Source organism: Camellia sinensis, chromosome 10, assembly GCF_055761805.1.
Source record: "Camellia sinensis isolate YWXY chromosome 10, ASM5576180v1, whole genome shotgun sequence".
NCBI classification, from domain to species: Eukaryota; Viridiplantae; Streptophyta; class Magnoliopsida; order Ericales; family Theaceae; genus Camellia; species Camellia sinensis.
Genome location: NC_138970.1, coordinates 142,921,463 through 142,942,724, shown reverse-complemented (window position 1 = coordinate 142,942,724; position 21,262 = coordinate 142,921,463). Strand labels below are relative to the sequence as shown.

Here is a 21,262-nt window from a genome sequence, read left to right as displayed (position 1 = left end):
ATGTCATAACATAGCATAAACGGAACGGATAAACAGAAACATGTTCATGCATATTCTTAATTATGCTTGAATCATAAACAGAAATCAGAGTTTATGTTTGATCATACATGGTACATTCAATAGCTCTAACAAATCAATATAAAGGACATGTGTTAGTTCCATAAAGGCATCTTCGGTACTGGGAACTTGTAACATACTTGAACCACGGTATTATTACCCCCAGGCAAAGGCCGTAAGACCACGGTATTATTTCTCCCAGGTAAGGGCCTTGTGCCATGGATGTCTTGAGTATTTTTATGTAGATGGGCAATCACTCATTGATTCAAAACATAACATATCAGAAAACAGAGCATTTCTTGTCATATCATGTCATTATCGTACACTTAATAAAGATAGAATAATTCACATTCTCATATGGGTCACATAATGATGTTAACCTTTTTCATTTATGTCGTAGGTTCTAAATAACTTCAAGTTCATGTGTAACACAACAAAATAACTTCAAATTCATATTCTGATTCTTCGAAGGTATCCACACTTAATAATTTATAACTGAATGGCCTGTGGCCTATTAATAACAAAACAGTATGCTTTCATTTTTACACAAAATCCGTTCTTCAAGAATGCACACAAATTCTTTTTATTCGTTAAGAAATGACGTAGTTCACTTGAGCTATTAATCAGTGCATGCAGAAGTACACACATTCGTCTAATCGTTCATATATATTAACATAGTTGACATGCAATTAACAGAGTACTAATGGTAACCGTTGCATCATTCACATGAGTTAACATGGTTAATTTAAGTTTAACAGAACGTTGCTAATAATTATTAGCGTAAGGCAAGCACATTTTACAGATTGAAAGATTTCAGAGATACGTGGATACCATAGTTCCACGATGCTCATACGTCCATTTGATCGTCATGAATCACATAGCTATCTTGCCAATAACAGAATGTTAGTATTCATTGTCAACAGTAAACAGAATATACTGCTCCATAATGCCTCTGAATTTTCTAAGCAACATATTGTTAACATAATCGCTTGCAAGGAATAGAACGTTAATAACGAGAATTATTAACGGTAAATAAACATACGATTACAGTACTACTACTCACAGTGCATGGATGAAATGATAGTCCTTCCAGTAGGTGCCCTACATATGCATGCCATTCAAGAATTAGTTCATTTCATTCTTTTTAAACGATTTCCTGACTCGTTTTGCTTTGAATAAACTTACAAACATCAAAAGGCATCAAACACTAATTTCAAACATATCAGAGGGTCAAGTACGCAAAACAGAGCAGACGAGGTTTCCCGACATGGACCGCAGGTACGGCCGTCCCCTCCGCACGTGCGGACATGGACCGCACGTGCGGTCCTCCCTCACCACACGAGCGGTCAAAGGCAGAATGCAAAATCTCATTTTTTCCTATTTCCCGCACGTACGGCCGAGCCCCTGTTTTGGTAGTCTGAAACTCACACAAAACCCCACTTAGAGAATACATAACAAGGCTCAAAATAGATCAATTTAACACAAGTTTAAAGCTCAAAATCACATGAAAAATCAATCATAAATCAACTTAGATTCTTAATCACTTTGAATTCATGATTCACAATCCAATTCCATGGAGTTTCCAACTTCCTTCCATAAATATACATACACTTAGCCATTTGATTTCATAGATGATCTCAAATGACTATTTAAAGAAATAAAATGTAAATTCTCACTAAATGGGTCAAAATAATTCCAAATCCATCAAACATAAGAGACATCACTCCAATTAATCACTTAATACATGCTTGACCCATATTATAAACCCTAACTTACATAACATGGAGGAATTCCTTTTCAAATCAAAGAGAGAGATCAATTAGAATAGATTAAGCATACCTTGAGTTGAATTCTCTATAAACCCTCTTAATTTCTTTCCTAATTCCTTCCTTGTGGGACTCTCTTCTCACTCTCAAATTTCTTCTCCTCTCACTCTCTCCAGGATAATTTCTAAGTCAAATGGTAAAGAGGACATAGATAGATATAATAGGTGAATAAGACAAAAATCAATCGTTTAATCATTCCAAATTGAAATTTCACAGAAATGCTTATTATTACTTAAAAATTATGCTGATTTCAAATGTAGAATCAATTGCGAATTATTAAGCCTCCAAGGCTCTCAATTTCTGATCCAAACATTCTAGGTGCGACAAATTTTTCTCTTGTTAAACAGATATGACTCTAGAATCATAAGATTCACTTAATTAAACTTAATTTCACATAGAATTTCATAATAAGCACATAAATACACGACATGAGGGATTGAAAATATACCAGAAACACATGTGGGGGTTGGGTTATTACAGTAGTATTCATCTTGACTACTCTTCTTGTTCCCATTTCGGCCCCGAGCGACATTGTTTGCTTTAGGGTTAACCTCTCGTACTTTTTCGATATTGTTTCCCCTTTCAGTATTAGGACCCATTTGTTCCTCCTCCTCACTGTAAAGATCATCCCCGATCCTTACTTCATGTCTGTTGTTGGCTATTTGTTCTATAATAAGTTTTCACAGAATGTGCCAAATTGTGGGTGTTAATTTCTAACCACACAACCAAACAGAGAAATTAGCTGGAGAACACGCGGCAAAATAGATTGAGCCAACCACTTGCTAACAAGAAAATAAGAATACCGCGGTTGCTCGTCTACTTAGGGGCACTCCAATGATCAATTCAGTCTAACAGTATCTCAAAGATCTCACACAAGTACTCAATGCACATATTAAAGCGTCACAACATAAATCATATACCTTAAACCCATGAGGATGCCTTACTTTCATAATGATCAGTGTCCAATTTTCCCTAGAAGTCTCACTTTATGAGACTCTATCCTTTACAAGGATAACATCTATCACAACTCACATTATTCAGATTAAGATGAACTTTTTCAAGAGTCCTATCTCTATCCAAATAGGTAGCTTGATGTCATCTAGGACTCTTGTCCTCTATTCAAATATCTCGGATTTAGATATAATCACATCATATCTCGACGACTTGGTCCATCCACGTGGCACCTAGGCTAACAACCTCGGCCACGTGGACAACCCAAAAAATAGGTCCTTACAACTGCCCCCTAGGTTCTATTACCTCGGCTACCTGAGGTGATGAAACCTATATCACCTGATCTTCTAACATATCAGCTAAACAACATGCTAGAGATACTCTTCCGACCGAGATCATGACTCGCCAGCATCAAGAAACAAGGACTCAAGTGTCCACTCATCAAGAATCAAGAACCAACATATTCTTTCATCCAAGATCAACATCTCAACCAAGATCGCACTACTAGCTGAGATCTTGACTCGCTAGTTCAAGAACATCAAGATTCAAAATCTATCATCTCAAACAAACTTAACCGTCATACCAACTTCATGACGTGTCACCTCCTCACTGATCATATTGTTTCCAACTTGATCTTTTTGTCCAATGTTAGCCATATATTCTTACTAAGTTTCCACAGACGGTGTCAAATTGTGGGTGTTGATTTCCAATCACACAACCAAACAGGAAACTTATCTGAAGAACATGCGGCATAATAGATTGAGCCAATCACTTGCCAATAAGAAAATGAGAATATCGCAGTGGTTTGTCCATCCGGGGACACTCTGACGATCAAGTCAGTCAAACAATCTCTCAAAGATCTCACACAAGTACTCAATGCACAAATTAAAGTGTACCTTAGATCTACGGGGGTGTCTTACTTTTATAACCAGCAATGACCTAGTCTTGTAGAAGTCTTACTTCATAGGATTGAAGCTCAATGCTCATCTCAGACTCTTAGTTAGATAGAAATAAATTCCTCAAGAGCCTTATCCTTATCCAGGCTAAGAGCCTCCTCTTATCTAGGACTCTTGTCCTTTATCCCGATATCTCATAATCCCGGTATTATCGCACCGAACCTCGGAGGTATCGCGATCATCCCAGCAACTATGATTCACCCATGTGGCACTTTAGCCGACATCTTGGAACCACCTCGGTCACGTGGTGTCATTCGCAAAATACTTCCCCACACTCACTATAGAATTCATCTGAGCAATCCAAACTATTTATTTTATTGAATCCTATGAGCAAATCATTCATGGGTAGCGACTTTCTCATTTTCTTTATTCATGTAATTTTTTTACCATAAATACACAAATTTCCTACTTTGAAGGTTTACGTGTATGTTTTTGATAGCATATAATACCTCTTTTATTTAGTAAATTTCACTATTTTTGAGGTTTGCGTCTTTGTTTTGATTGTATACAACATTAGGTTGTGGGCTCAACTTTTTTCAACTTAAAAACATTGGATAATCAACTACACATTATTTGGTTCTGACAAAATAAACGATTATATAAGGATAAATTATGTCGTTAGTCTCTTTAGTTTGATTACAATTTCACTTTAATTTTTATAATTTTAATTTAAATCATGCATTTTTAATTTTATTACAGTGTGAACCTTTCATTATTTACTATTAGAATTTTCAACAAAAACGACCACATGCAAAGCTAGAGGGACCAAATTAAAGTGTAATTAAATTACACGATCACTATTGCAATTCCTATAATTTTTTTTGAATTCTACTTTAATACATTTAGTTTTTCTTGTGATCTTTTTTTAATTCAAAATGTTAAAGGAGCATGACACGGGGACAATGTTACAATAAAATTAAAAATATAAGATTCAAATTATTTAAATTAAAATTATATGAACTAAAATGACACTTCAATTAAAGTACAGGGACAAATTGTGTAATTTACCTGATAAATAAATAAATGGGTAAATTACATTGACCTTCCCTAAAGTATAGAGAAAATACAAGTAGCCCCATAATTTTGGCATAATTGCATTGACAACCTTTCTAGTAAGGCTAAAGTGACCAAAGCTAATGCAAATAGTGCGAAATCACTACAATAAATAAGAAATATATATATATATATATATATATATACATCTTAATGTAAAAAATATGACATTATCATTTTTACATTCATGAACTAACGAATTATTAATGAAAATGGAATTATTTGTTAAGTGAATTAAAACCTTAATCATGCCAAAACTAGTGTGTTTGGTTTGAGTTTTTTAAATTAAGTTTTTGAAAACTCAATTTTTTGGTTTTCGTGATTTTTTGTTTTTAATGAATATTTTTAAAATTTTAAACATTTTTTTTACTTTTTTAGATACACATTACTTAGATATATCTAAAAAGTAAAAAATTTGTGAAAAAATATTTTAAAAATTTAATAAATACATAAAAATACAAAAAATGTACTGAATTCTCGTATTTTTTTGTATTTTTAATATTTAGTGAATTTTTAAAAGGTTTTTTTCACAAATTTTTTACTTTTTAGGTATATTTATGTTAGGTATGTCTAAAAATTAAAAAAAATTGCTTAAAATATTAAAAAAATTCAGTAAAAACAAAAAAAATACGAAAAACAATAAAGTAGAATTTTCTGAAAAGTGTTTTTAGAAAAACACAACCAAACAAGTGGGTTTCATATATATTTTTTTAAATCTTAGGGGAGGTTAGGGTAATTTACCCTAAATAAAAAAAGGACATACACAGCTTCTTCGCGCAAAAAAACATTTTTTTGAGTGCAGAAGATGGTTTTATTGATTTTTTTTTTTTTGAAAAATATTCTGAGAAAAAAATTTATTTTTTATTCTATGGTTGTGATCTTGGAAATAAAGATGTTAGTAGTGGTAGTGGTGGCGGCGACGGCGGCGACGGTGGCAATGGTGGCAGCATTGGTGGTGGTGGGGATGAGGTGGTGGTAGTTGTGGTGACGATGATGTCAGTAGGGTGGAGGTTGTTGTAGTGATGGTGACAGTGACAATAATAACGACGGTGGCAGTAACTCAGATAAGACTTTGGTTTGTCTTGTCAAATCTAAAGTCTTTTTTTTTTTAAAAAAAAAAAAGCCTTTTGAAAGGCAAAAATATCCAAATGGCTCACTTTTTGTTAATTACACACACACACAAAAATTCGTTAGCTTTCAGTTTCTATACTATAAAATGTAGTAAAATTAAAAATAAAAAATTCAAATATGACATGACTGATATCATGAATATTAAATTTGTCAAATCAGTGTTGTAGCTCAAGGGGCAAAATGAAAAAAACTTTGTTACAACTATAGGTAAAAGTATAAATTTTATAAAATTGAGAGGGCAGCTTCCCCTTCTATGGTCAACGTGACTTTGCTATTGCAATTTAGTTGTGTAAAAGAGCATCTCATCACCAAGTCGACCGATATATATATATATATATATATGTTAATATTGTCCGATATTAATCAATACAACTACAATATCCAATATGGGTACAATATAGATACCTAGTCGAGTTCTTTGATTATTGTATATGGGGAGAAAACACCTTGAAACCCTCTAAGGTGTTGTCCTTAGAAAATCCTCTAGGGTGGTTTACCCAATCGTGGGACAAAAATGACCTTTTACTGCTAGATTATTTATGTATAAGTTGTAGCACGGTAGGGCATTCTCAAAATAAGCCCTAGGCATTCTTTATCAAAGTCCTTGGCACAATATATGCCCAGGTATAAGTTCTAGTAGGAGCTCAAGCTCAACATTGTTCAGATATTTGCTCGGACCTTACAGTATGTTCAGTGTTTGAACCTAAAATCTAGACCTAGCTATTGCGCTTTGCATTTAGACCTAAAGGATGAATCTAACACTCGCTAGTCCTGCTATGCAAAGGTCCAGCTTGACAATTGTCATTCTGTCATCCTATGAAAGAAATCCACTAAAATTGTCTTAATCAAGACGATTGGAGGGCACTTGGCCAAACACCAAATATCATTTTAACCAATCAAAAATATACATATCCATTTATCAGAGCAATAATAGAAAATTTCCACTCCTTATTTAGTTCAAAGAGAATGAAAGTTTAGGGGCAAATGAAAGCGGTTAAAAAATACCATAGGGTCCTTGGAGGGAATATTTCACAACATATCCTTGAGAGCTTCTAGAATGACTAGCTCGCCAATGGAAACCTGCCTATATGCTTTGTTTGACCTTTTGGCCATTACAATCAGCTTCTACCCCTCAAGAAAATTGAAGTACATTGACCTACTCACAAAGAGCTACAAACAAGACAGCCAAAACATTGTTGCTAATAAAATGAAAGTTAACAAAGCCAAACCAATCTTATATTCAATAAAAGTCCACTTTCTCAAAGAAAATAAACCTTAATTTGTTGAGAAAGATCAACTGTAGAGGAAAACCAATGGTTAGACTAAGAATTTGGTTCGGCAAGGGGTTAAAGTATGCCATCATCATCATGGTTTATACTGTTTCTGAATTGATATCTATTCTACAGTTGTGGTCTGACTTTGGTGTTGAAGTGTTCAAAGCTTCAAGTTTGGGCTAGTCAAAGCCTGAAAGGCAGATAAATGGTAAGAAAAACAATTACTTGGTAATAGTTTATTTAATTATTTTGGATCATCAATTTATCACAATTGTTGCCACAAACTTCTCGATACTCATTCTATATTATTTGACATCAAATGAATTGAGAAAAAAAAAAAAAGAAAGAAAAAGAAAAAAAATTATGATCAGGCTTATAATTTTTTTTTTTTTTGAACGGCATGACCAGGCTTATATTGATGTCTAGCTGTGTATACAACATATATTGCCTACAGAGGGAGTGGGAGGCGACCTAATATATTTCCAAAGATAATACCAAACTTGGGGTGTAAGAAAATTTGGTGAAATCAAACCGGCCAGTCTACATTGATCAAAATTTCAATTTTCATCGTAAGGTGCATGTTTTGATTTTGAAATATTGTACGACAATATCGACCAAATTGACCTAATATTTTTTTGAAATATTTTTTATATTCTTATTCTTTGAACATTAGAAGATCAGTAACCAATTGTACATGTTTTAAAATAAAAATTAGGGAGAGACATTTTTCCCTACTCTCTCTCTTTATTTACCCTCAATGTGAAATAGTACAAGCATCTATGAAACCTTTAACAACGTGTAAATCATTCCTTTACACTACACCAAAAATTGACAAAAAACAAACCATATCATGCAGTCGGCTTCAATTCTTCAATCAAAAAAATTGATGGATTCACTTTGGAGCTAAATTTTCTCTTAAACCCTAATCGAACCAATTACAACCCTACTTTCAACACCAAAAACCTCATCACACTCCTCCTTCAACATATATGGGAGGAAAATTAATGAAATAGTACATCCCCCTTATTTGATTATGCAATTTTTATTTTTAGAACTGCCATGGCTTAGTGATTTGGAGTGCTCAAAGTTCGTAAGACGGAACCCAGTCCATAGAAGATGAGAGACTCTTAGACAAAGTCATGAAAACTCTTGACATGGAGGGTTGAGAATTGAGATCATCATGAAAGCCTACACAGTTCTTCGCTAGTTGCGCCAATGAGTAGGCCAAGTCCAAGGGGTATTGGTGCCCCAAACAAGGATCAATGAAGGTTCGTAGTTTGTCTCTCACATTCTCTCCTTCGAGCACCTGATGAATAGTTACAGATAACAACTCCTCTTTTTCATTGTCGTCTCCATTCTTCTTCTTCTTGCCATCATGCTCCCGACTTGCAACTTCCCTTCCCGATAAGAGCTCCAACATCACCACACCAAAGGCGTAGACATCGAGTTTTGGGGTAACCAAGCCATTCTCTATGTATTCAGGAGCCATATAGCCATGACTGCCTACCACATGCCTTGTCAATCGCAGGTTTTGGTTCTCTGAAAGACTCCTCGCCAACCGAAAATTGGCAATCATGGCCCTCAAGTCAATGTTTAGAAGGATGTTACTACTCTTCAAGTTCTTGTGGATGTAAGGAGGACTAGTGTAGTTGTGGAGATAATTTAGGGCATCCGCAACATCATAGGCAATCTGAATGATAATGTATCTGCACCAGCTACAGCTACAGCAGCAGCTCAGTCTATATCTGCAGAAGAAGAGCTGCAATTGAAGCCAAGAGAGTTGCAGTTGAGCTGCAGTTAAAGCCATAGAGCTGAGCTCATTTCTGCAGCAGAGTTATACAGTAGAAGCTGCACAAATCTGTTACGAATCAGTTAGAGCTATTAGTGCACATGTTACATATAGTGATATGTTAGTTAGAAAGTTGTTATGTTAACTGTACCTTAGTTAACTGGTTACTAGAGTTACAATTGGTTTGTTGTGTATAAATATACATGTGTTGAAGATATGTTGTATAATGAAATATAAAAATTCATATTCTCTTTATGGTATCAGAGCCACATAGCTCTTGCGAGCATTAAAAGCTTCATCTTCAATCTATCAATGGTGAATCTTCATCAAGAATCTGCAATGGCAGATCTTCCAGCAAGATCAACAACAATGACAGCTTCTTCATCTGGTATAACTACCAGTTCTTCTTTACCTCCTAATCTCACTCTGCTCATTTCCAATCTGAAGTCATTTGTTCCAATAAAACTTGAGTCTACAAATTATCTGATATGGAGAAGTCAATTCCAACATATCTTACGAGCTACAAATCCACTTGGATTTTTTGATGGCTCAAAGATCTGTCCTTCTTCCACAGTTCTTGATGAGAGTTGTAATGCTGTAGTAAATCCAGAATACACAGACTGGATCACTATTGATGCACATTTACTCAGTTGTCTTACTGTTACACTATCTTCATCCATATATACCTCTGTTCTTCATTGTATCACTAGTCATGAAATGTGGACTACATTAGCTGCACAATTCACCTCCTTGTCTAGGTCACATGTCCATCAATTGAAGACTAAGCTTAGTCATCTTACCAAGAAGAATTCCACAATGGAGGAATATCTCTGTCAAATCAAGACTATTGCTGATCAATTAAGTCTTGCTGGCTCACCAATTCATGATGAAGATCTGGTTTTACTTACTCTGAATGGATTACCTGATGAATACAATGCCTTTAAAACATCCATCCGTACCAGATCTGAACCTATCTCTATTAATGCCTTGTCTTCCTTATTATGTTCTGAATCCATTCACATTGAAGGCTTCCTGAAACAAACACATACAACAGATCTCCCATTTGCTTATGCTGCTAACAGAACTTATTCTAGAGGGAATTCTAGAGGTTACACCAGAGATGGTTCTAAAAGTAACAACTCAGGAAATTCAGGCAGATTTTATCAAAATACTTACAGAGGTGGAGGACAAGGTAACATCTATAGAGGTGGAGGACAAGGCAGAGGTGGAGGGCAAGACAGAGGTGGAGGCAGATCATCTTTGCATTATTCAGACCAACATGGACTGATTTGTCAAATTTGTGGCAAATCAAACCACTCAGCCATGGATTGCTGGCACAGAATGGATCAAACTTTTCACTCCTCTTCTTTACAAGGAAAAGGATCACAGTCTAAGGCCTATGTTGCCTCTTCTTCTTCAACCACTTCTGATGCATCTGTCCCAGAATATCAGTCTGCCTATGCTGCATCTGTCCCTGATTCCAATTGGTTCTTAGATTCTAGAGCAACAACTCATTTCACCAATGATCTTAATAATTTCACTCAATTTCAGCCTTATCAAGGTTCTGATCATGTTACTATAGGAAATGGTTCTACTCTGCCCATTCATCACACTGGAAATGGTTTTCTTCCTACACCAAGTGCTTCTTTTCACCTTCATAATTTGCTTCATGTTCCTTCCATTTCTACCAATATTTTGTCAGTTCATCAATTCATAAAAGATAACAACTGCACCATTACTTTTGATGCTGATTGTTTCATTATACAGGATAACTTTTCCAAGCAAATTCTTCATAGAGGTCCTCACTCAGCTGGTCTTTACTCTCTCTCAGCTTCATCTGTTGTTCCTGGAACTTCTTCCACCACTTGCTTCAACACTTCCACTGCTTCTACCTGCAGCAAGAGCACTTGGCATAGTAGATTAGGTCATCCTTCTAGTAATAAGCTACAAGTGCTTGTATCTCAGAATTTGTTACCTACTAATGTACCTAGTTCTAATGATAATAAGTTGTGCACACATTGCTGTGTTTCTAAGAGTCATAGGTTGCCATTTCAACTTTCCAATTCCACTGTAAATCAGCCATTGGCTCTTATTCATTCTGATGTATGGGGACCCTTTAATGCATCTGTTTCCCATTTTCAGTACTATGTTCTTTTTATTGATGATTACAGTAAATTCACTTGGCTATTTCCTTTGACTTACAAAAGTGAGGTCTTTTCTAAATTTGTTGAATTCAACGTTTTTGTTGAGACTCAATTTACCACTAAGCTTCAAGTCCTTAGAAGTGATAATGGGAGGGAATATTTGGCAAATAAATTTCAGCAATTTTTAAAAGATAAGGGCATTGAACATCAACTTAGTTGTCCTCATACTCCGGCTCAGAATGGAGTAGCTGAGAGGAAGCATGGGCACTTAATTGAAACTACTATTGCCCTAATGCATCAATCTGCTCTTCCTTTGTCCTATTGGTTTGATGCTCTTGCCATCTCAGTCTTTCTTATTAATAGACTTCTCACTTCCAAACTTAGTAATCTTACCCCTTTTCAAACTTTGTTTCATTATTCACCTGATTACTCCTTTCTCAAAGTTTTTGGTTGTAGGTGTTTTCCTTGGATTAGACCTTACACAAGTCACAAACTTCAGCCTAGATCTATTTCTTGTGTTTTTATTGGTTATGTTCCCTCTACCAAAGGGTATAGATGTCTTGATGTTACTACTGGTCATATTTTTGTTTCTAGGCATGTTATTTTTTATGAATGTACCTTTCCCTTCCAGTCTCAGTCTAATTCTCCTGCTCAGTATATTCCTCCTTCACTTTCTCAGTTGCAAACTTTCTTTTGGCCTGCCACTGGCTCAGTCCATTCCTGTTCTATTTCTCCACCTACAGGTTCTTCTCTCCCTGCTGTAAGTCCTGCTCACTCTGCTCCAGTTCTGTCTGGTTCTCATGTGTCTCCCCCTTCTAGTTCTGAAAATGTTGAAGTTGCTGGTTCTATTTTTGCACCAGTTGCAGTTATAGGTTCTGGTTCTGTTCCTGCACCAGCATCAGTTGCAGTTTCTGGTTGTGGTCCACCAATTCCCATTTCTTCAATCTCCATTGATTTACCTTTTTCCTCTTCTACTTCAAATACTCATCCCATGCTCACCAGGTCTAAGTCTCACACTCTCCCTGTTGGCTGTCTTCTCACTACTTCTTCTTCCCTTACTGAACCTGATACTTTTCAAGCTGCTGTTGCATCCCCTGAATGGCAGGCAGCTATGTTAGATGAGTTTCAAGCTTTGCAAAGACAAGACACTTGGTCTCTTGTGCCTTTACCTCCAGACAAACTTGTTGTTGGCTGCAAATGGGTTTATAGACTCAAAAGAAATTCAGATGGATCCATTGCTAGGTATAAAGCTAGGCTTGTCGCCAAAGGATTTCTTCAAACTGAGGGCATTGATTATCATGAGACTTTTAGCCCTGTTGCAAAGCAACCTACAGTCAGAGTTCTTATGTCCTTAGCTCTGCATTTTCAATGGTCTATTAGACAGCTTGATATATCCAATGCATTTTTGCATGGTGTGTTAGAGGAGGAAGTCTATATGCAACAACCTCAAGGATTCATTGATGCTTCTCATCCTCATTTGGTTTGCAAATTGCATAAAGCTCTTTATGGTCTTAAACAGGCTCCCCGGGCATGGTTTTCTACCTTTTCTTCCTTTTTACTGTCCTGTGGTTTTATCTCTAGTCATTGTGATTCATCCTTGTTTGTCAAGAAGACAGCAGATTCCATTACAATTCTACTCATTTATGTTGATGATATCTTGTTAACTGGTAGTGATTCTTCTTATATAACTGCTTTGGTTAATCAAATGCATGGTGCTTTTGCTATGAAGGAGCTTGGGTTGCTTAATTACTTTCTTGGTATCTCTGTGTCCTCATCTTCTATGGGCTATTTCTTATCTCAGCATAAGTATGCTTCTGAGTTGCTTGTGAAAGCTGGTATGGCTGACTGCAAGCCATACTCTTCTCTCATGGCTCTTAAACCTTCTTCTTCTCCTAATGATCATTTACCTTGTTCCAACCTCTCTCTCTACAGAAGTATTGTTGGAGGCCTTCAATATCTCACCATCACCAGACCAGATATTTCTTTTGCAATCAATTTTGCTTGTCAATTTATGCACCAACCTCTTGTTCAACACTTTGTTATGGTTAAACGGCTTCTCAGATATCTCAAAGGCACTCTTGGCTATGGTCTTCAGTTTAGTAGTGGACCTCTTACCCTCCATGCTTTTTCAGATTCTGATTGGGCTGGAAATTCACTGGATAGACTTTCAACTACTGGCTTCTGTGTTTTTCTTGGTCCAAATTTAGTATCCTGGTCTGCTAAAAAGCAGCCTACTGTGGCTAGATCATCCACTGAAGCTGAATACAGAGCATTGGCTCACACTGCTGTTGAGTTAAGCTGGCTTGGCATGCTTCTCTTTGATTTGCATGTTCCTTCTCCTTCTCCTACTTTATGGTGTGATAATATAGCTGCCATATCTCTGTCTTCCAATCCTGTTTTTCATGCCCGAACTAAACATATAGAGGTGGATTATCACTATGTCAGAGAAAGGGTAGCTGCAAAACAACTCTCCATTTGTCATATTCCAACTTCTGATCAGGTGGCAGATATTTTCACAAAACCTCTGTCTATTTCTCACTTTACTTATCTTCAGTCCAAGCTTATGGTTATGATAATGTATCTATCTCTAGTAACCTCTGTCTCTCTCATCCGCTTGAGGGGGCATGATAATGTATCTGCACCAGCTACAGCTACAGCAGCAGCTCAGTCTATATCTGCAGAAGAAGAGCTGCAGTTGAAGCCAAGAGAGTTGCAGTTAAGCTACAGTTAAAGCCACAGAGCTGAGCTCATTTCTGCAGTAGAGTTATATAGTAGAAGCTGCACAAATCTATTACGAATCAGTTAGAGCTATTAGTGCACATGTTACATATAGTGATATGTTAGTTAGAAAGTTGTTATGTTAACTGTACCTTAGTTAACTGGTTACTAGAGTTACAATTGGTTTGTTGTGTATAAATATACCTGTGCTAAAGATATGTTGTATAATGAAATATAAAAATTCATATTCTCTTTACTGAACCCTTTGCTTCCAGCTTAGGCTAGTAGAATAAGATTGGTTTTTTGAATTTGAGTGCAACCAATCGCTGAGGGACCCGTTCTTAGCGTACTCATAAACAAGGTGTTAGGAAAAATCGATGTGATTCCCCACAAGTAAATCAATTAATGGGAATAAAAATTAATGCGGAAAAATTAAATCAAAGGCAACACAAGAATTTTACGTGGTTCCCTCAATGTGAGGTACGTCCACGGGATCGAAATCCGATTCCACTATCAACCAAATAAGTTCCAAACGATTACAAACGAGACACTAATGGTCTCACAAAATCACCCTAGGTGAATTCCAAATAATCACAAATAAACAAAGAGGAAAGACCTCACCAAATAGAAGAACCAAAATCTTCAGAACCAGAGTTGTAGAAGATCCAAAATAACGAACCAAATCAACACCGAAAAACGAATCAGCCGCTTCAAAGTAGAGCACCAAACCAAGGCATCAATACTTGATTGACCCAATCAAAAACCCAGAGCAACAATCAGTACTTAATTGAAAAACCCAACAAGTTAGAGTTATACACTAAGCACAGTTGCCGTAACAAATTTGTTGCTGCCGCTAGATCTATCACATGGGAAAAATAATACACCCAAAAATTATATTGTGAATCTAGGGTTTTGTAATCAAACCTAATTGTTACCAAATTAGATTGGGTCTCCTTAAATATAATATATAAAAATATATTATACCTAAACCAAGCCAAATTGAAACTCTTTAACAAATCAATTGGGTCCCACACTCCAATAAGGAGGTATATCCCAACAATTCTCCCCCTACCGACTTAGGTGGAGATATCAACTATACCCGCCAAAGTTCTACACTTCAAATGTTTGTCCCTCGGCAAAGTCTTTGTCAACATGTCTGAAATATTATCATCTGTGTGAACCTTTTCGAGTTGTAACAATTTCGAATCTAACACATCACGAATCCAATGGTATCTCACATCAATGTGTTTCGATCTCGAATGAAAGGTAGAATTTTTACTCAAGTGAATAGCACTTTGACTATCACAATAAAGCACATACTTTTCTTGCTTCAAACCCAACTCTTGCAAAAATTTCTTCAGCCATAACTCTTCTTTGCAAGCTTCTGTAATAGCAATAAATTCAGCTTCGGTAGTTGAGAGAGCAACACATTTTTGTAATTTAGATTGCCATGCCACAGCTCCCCCTGCAAAAGTCATCAAATACCCCGAAGTAGATTTCCGAGAATCAACATCACCAGCCATGTCAGAATCTGTGAACCCATCAAGCATCGGCTTACCATCCCCAAAACACAAACACACCTTCGAAGTCCCTCGAAGATACCTTAGAATCCATTTTATCGCTGCCCAATGTTCTTTACCCGGATTAGAGAGAAACCGACTCACCACACCAACTGCGTGAGCAATATCCGGCCTTGTACAAACCATGGCGTACATCAAAGAACCAACTGCTGAAGCATAAGGAACTTTCTGCATCTCTTCCTTGTCTTTCTCACTTGTAGGACATTGATTCGAACTAAGCTTGAAATGACCCGCAAGTGGACAACCAACCGGCTTCGCTTTATCCATATTGAACCTCTCAAGAACTTTCTCAATGTAGCTTTCTTGAGACAACCAAATCAGCCCCTCTTTGCGATCACGAATAATTTTCATACCAAGAATTTGCTTTGCCGGTCCCAAATCTTTCATAGCAAAAGACTTGCTTAACTCCAATTTCAACCTGTTTATCATGGTAGAATCTTGACCCACAATTAACATGTCATCAACATAAAGCAAAAGAATAATAAATTTACCATCTGGAAAATTTTTCACAAACACACAATGGTCCGAAGTGGTTTTAGAAAAACCATTATTCATCATAAAAGAGTCAAATTTTTTGTACCATTGCCGCGGGGCTTGCTTGAGGCCATATAAACTTTTCTTCAATTTGCAAACAAATTTCTCTTTCCCTTTTTCCACAAATCCTTCCGGTTGCTCCATGTAAATTTCTTCTTCAAGATCACCATGCAGAAATGCGGTCTTCACATCAAGTTGCTCAACTTCAAGGTTCATACTTGCAGCCATGCCAAGTACAACCCGAATAGAAGACATTTTTTACAACTGGCGAGAAAATTTCATCAAAATCAATACCTTTCTTTTGCCCAAAGCCTTTCACGACAAGACATGCCTTGTACCTCAGATTCTTGCCATCATTCTTCAATTTGAAGACCCACTTATTTTTCAGAATTTTCCTCCCCTTAGGCAACTTCACTAAATCATAAGTCTGGTTTTCAAGCAAGGAATTCATCTCCTCTTCCATGGCCTTTTTCCAATCACCTTTCTTTGTATGCTCAATTGCTTCTTGGTAGCTCTCCGGCTCCCCTTGATTAGAAATCAATACAAATTCATTAGGAGGATACTTTCTTGAAGGTTGTCGGTCCCTTGTAGATTTCCTCAACTCAAGTTGTGGTGGTGGTTCTTGAGTTGGATGCTCTTCCTCGATTTCTGGCTCAACTTCATTTTGAATAGCATCATCCTCTACATCTTCAATAGGTAGCTGCATATCTCCCCCATTTTCATCATCAACTGAAGATGAAGGAGATGGATCCATATTAATGAGATCACTAGTTTTTGGCTCCAGTTGATCACCTTTGCCAAAGTCTTCAATTGTTTGGTCTTCAAGAAACACAACATCACGGCTTCGAATAACTTTCTTGTCGACCGGATCCCACAATCTATATCCAAATTCATCACGCCCATAGCCAAGAAAAATACATTGTCTTGACTTACTATCAAGCTTGGACCTCTCATCTTTTGGAATGTGAACAAAAGCTCGGCAACCAAACACTCTCAAGTGCTCATAAGACACATCTTTGCCGGTCCAAACTCTTTCTGGAACATCACCATTCAAAGGATAGGAAGGAGACAAATTGATCACGTCAACCGCCGTCTTCAATGCCTCGCCCCAAAAGGATCTTGGCAATTTAGCTTGTGAAAGCAAACACCTTGTTCTTTCCACAATGGTGCGGTTCATCCTTTCGGCAACGCCATTTTGTTGAGGAGTCTTCTTAACTGTCTTTTGGTGCCGAATACCTTGGCTGCGACAATACTCATCAAATGGCCCAATGTATTCACCACCATTGTCTGATCGGATGCACTTCAATTTCTGCCTTGTTTCTCTTTCAACCATGGCCTGAAAATGCTTAAATACTTCTAGAACTTGATCTTTAGTTTTTAGTAGAAAAGCCCAAACTTTCCTTGAATAATCATCAATGAAAGTAACAAAATAAAGTGCACCACTATGTGTTCTAACTTTTAAAGGACCACAAACATCCGAATGAATCAACTCCAAAACATTTTCTTTTCTAGAAACAACATTTTTATGAAAAGAAACTCTATGTTGTTTACCCGCCAAACAATGAACACAAGTTTTAAGATGTGTACCTTTCAAACCGGGTAGAAGCTCTTTCTTGAACAAAACTTGTAGCCCCTTTTCACTCATATGGCCAAGCCGCTTGTGCCACAATTCAGTAGAAGTATCATCTTCAAGTACATTGACAATACCTTTACAAATTTTTTCTTGCATCGAATAAAGTGTATGAGTCTTCTTACACTTAGCCACCACCAAGGAACCCTTTGTGAGCTTCCATATTCCATCACCAAATTTGTTGTTGTAGCCTTCATCATCTAGCTTCCCGGTAGAGATCAAATTGAGGCGAATGTCGGGAACATGCCTCACATCTTTAAGCAACAACTTGCAGCCCAAATTTGTTTCCAAGTAAACATCACCCATACCAATAATCTTGGACAAACCTTCATTACCCATTCGAACAGAACCATAATCTCCTGTAGTGTAGGTAGTGAAGAAATCAACTCGAGAAGTCACATGAAAAGAAGCACCGGAATCAATCACCCAATTGCTCTCTTGGCCCACAAAATTGATACAATCATCTTCACAAACGACCATGAGATCACCATTGGTAGTAACTGCCGTTGTGTCTTCTTGCTTCTTGTCCACACTTTTGTCACGCCTTTTCTCCTTATTCTTGAGCTTTCGGCATTCTCGCTTCATGTGCCCTTTCTCATGGCAATAATAGCACTCAATGTCTTTCTTTGAAAAAGAACCATCTTTTGATTTGTCACGGCTTTGATCACGACCATGAGGAGTCTTACTTCTCCCCCTTGTTTTGCTTCGGCCTCTCACAACGAATGCTTCCGAATGAGAGGAACTCGCTGATTTTCTTCTAGTTTCTTCATTCAACAGGCTACTAGTGACTTGGCCCATTGTGACAACTCCATCGAGCGCTGAATTACTGACGGTCACAACCAAAGTCTCCCAACTTTCGGGCAAAGAACTAAGTAGCATCAAAGCCTGCAACTCATCATCAAAAACAATTTTCATAGAAGCAAGTTGGTTAACAATACTCTTTATTTCATTCAGATGTTCCGGAATAGGGCTGCCCTCTTTATATTTTAAATTAACCAACTTACGAAACAGAAAAGCTTTATTTGTGGCTGATTTCCTATCATAAAGGCCCTCTAATTTTTTCCATAAATCATGTGCTGAAGTTTCAGTAGCAACATGATGAAACACACTGTCATCAATCCATTGACGGATAACACCAACGGCTTTTCGATTAAGCCTATTCCATTCATCATCTTTCATACCCTCGGGTTTGCCACTAGCACCCTCAATGGGTCCATACAAATCTTTACAAAATAATAGGTCCTCCATTTTAGTTTTCCAAGTTACCCAATTGCTTCCATTGAAGCTAGACATACGATCCACATTCCCCTCCATTGATTTACACAAATAACTAAACCCAAATAAATCGTAAGCTCTGATACCAGTTGTTAGGGAAAATCGATGTGATTCCCCACAAGTAAATCAATTAATGGGAATAAAAATTAATGCGGAAAAATTAAATCAAAGGCAACACAAGAATTTTACGTGGTTCCCTCAATGTGAGGTACGTCCACGGGATCGAAATCCGATTCCACTATCAACCAAATAAGTTCCAAACGATTACAAACGAGACACTAATGGTCTCACAAAATCACCCTAGGTGAATTCCAAATAATCACAAATAAACAAAGAGGAAAGACCTCACCAAATAGAAGAACCAAAATCTTCAGAACCAGAGTTGTAGAAGATCCAAAATAACGAACCAAATCAACACCGAAAAACGAATCAGCCGCTTCAAAGTAGAGCACCAAACCAAGGCATCAATACTTGATTGACCCAATCAAAAACCCAGAGCAACAATCAGTACTTAATTGAAAAACCCAACAAGTTAGAGTTATACACTAAGCACAGTTGCCGTAACAAATTTGTTGCTGCCGCTAGATCTATCACATGGGAAAAATAATACACCCAAAAATTATATTGTGAATCTAGGGTTTTGTAATCAAACCTAATTGTTACCAAATTAGATTGGGTCTCCTTAAATATAATATATAAAAATATATTATACCTAAACCAAGCCAAATTGAAACTCTTTAACAAATCAATTGGGTCTCACACTCCAATAAGGAGGTATATCCCAACACAAGGTAGGTGTTCTCATCATGCACACAGAACCCAGAAAGCCTGATTATATTAGAATGGTTAATCTGCTTCAAGATGTTGATCTCATCTAAGACGTCCCCTTTCATTACCTTAATTGCAGCGTTGTCACCCTTGAAGGAACCTCGATATACAGAGTCCTTGATTTGGTTTGTTTCGCAGAAGAACCCTGTGGCCTCTTGCAATTCCTCAAACTTATACTTGGTAAGGGATCCAACGACATATTGAACTCCTTGTGACGAGACGGACCATAATTTCCTATCAGACGGAACCATGGTGTAATCGGCTGATTCAATGAACTTTTTATCATTGGGTGGTGTATTTGAAACTGGTTCTCTATGTTGATATTGACGACGATAAAAGAACCAAAAGAGAAATCCGAGGAAGGCGACAAGAAGAAAAACACCTCCAACTCCAGCGCCTATAAAACCCACTTATGGGAAGAATTGCTCTTGTTCACAATCGGGATGGCAGGCAACTTCGGGGACGACGGAGGCGGAGGCGGAGGTGGAGGCGGTGGAGAGATGGCAGTGTTGTTGATCATAGTGGGCTTGGTTTTAAGTGGAACAAGGATTGTGGTGAAGGGGTAGATGATGCTATCAGAAGATAGCTGATTTGCATCCAATATGCTTTGGTGGTCGACGCCAAAGGTGTCACCAATGGATTCAATTGTGTCCGGCCAGGAGGTGAGGTAAGTAAGTAGGTACTTGACACTGGCGTTCGTTTGGTTGGAAGTGGGGCAAGCACATCTCAAAGGGACTTCTACTTTCATCCCGTTGGGTAGATCGAGATAACTGTAGGGGTTCTGGCCGATCAAGGCCTGGCAAGTGGTAAGGCCCTGATAGGTGTCGTTGGCTAGGATAAAGTAAGTATCATTTGCGTTGAGAACGTATGTGGCATTATGCTGGTAGTACGTGGCTGTAGAGTCGCATGAGCAATTGATGGGGACGATGAGGAGGGTGTCAGTGGGGAAAGTGTCGACGACGACGACGTCAGAGACATTGTTGATTTGGATAATTTCAGAAGGATCAGTGGTGAGAAGGTGGCCGATAGTGGCTGCTGAGTTGTAAATGGCGGTGGAGTGAAAGGTGAGGTAAGAAAGGCAGGACGAGACTGCACCATTGCATACATATCCTAGTGTGCTGCTATAATTCGTTTCACAGTCCGTCTGATTGTTATCTATGTATGCCTGTTGGCCGCTTGATCCATGAATCTGTTGTAGAAGCATAACAACAGCAACAACAACAAAAGTAGGACTAATCATCTTCATTTTCAACAACAATCGATACTCGATGGAATTGGGCTGAAATCGAACCAGATAAAAAAAAAAATTTATATTGCAATTCTTTAGCCTAAATTTCAAAGTTTAGGAGAGAGTGTTGGATAATCTTCACTGTATTTAAAAGATTTAATTCTATTGTGTACACAACAACAATTAGAATTTAAAGAAATAAAGAAAATGAGTGAATATGTTTGATTACAAAAATCAAACTCGAAATAATAAATAAATAAATAAATAACAGATTTTATTTTGTTACAA

General features: G+C 37.2%; 1 pseudogene; it reads right to left on the bottom strand.

Moving 5' to 3' along the window:
• Nucleotides 1-8,254: 8,254 nt before the first annotated feature.
• LOC114284543 (protein LYK5-like) lies at nt 8,255-21,031 on the bottom strand (annotated as a pseudogene).
• Between the last annotated feature and the right edge of the window lie 231 nt (nt 21,032-21,262).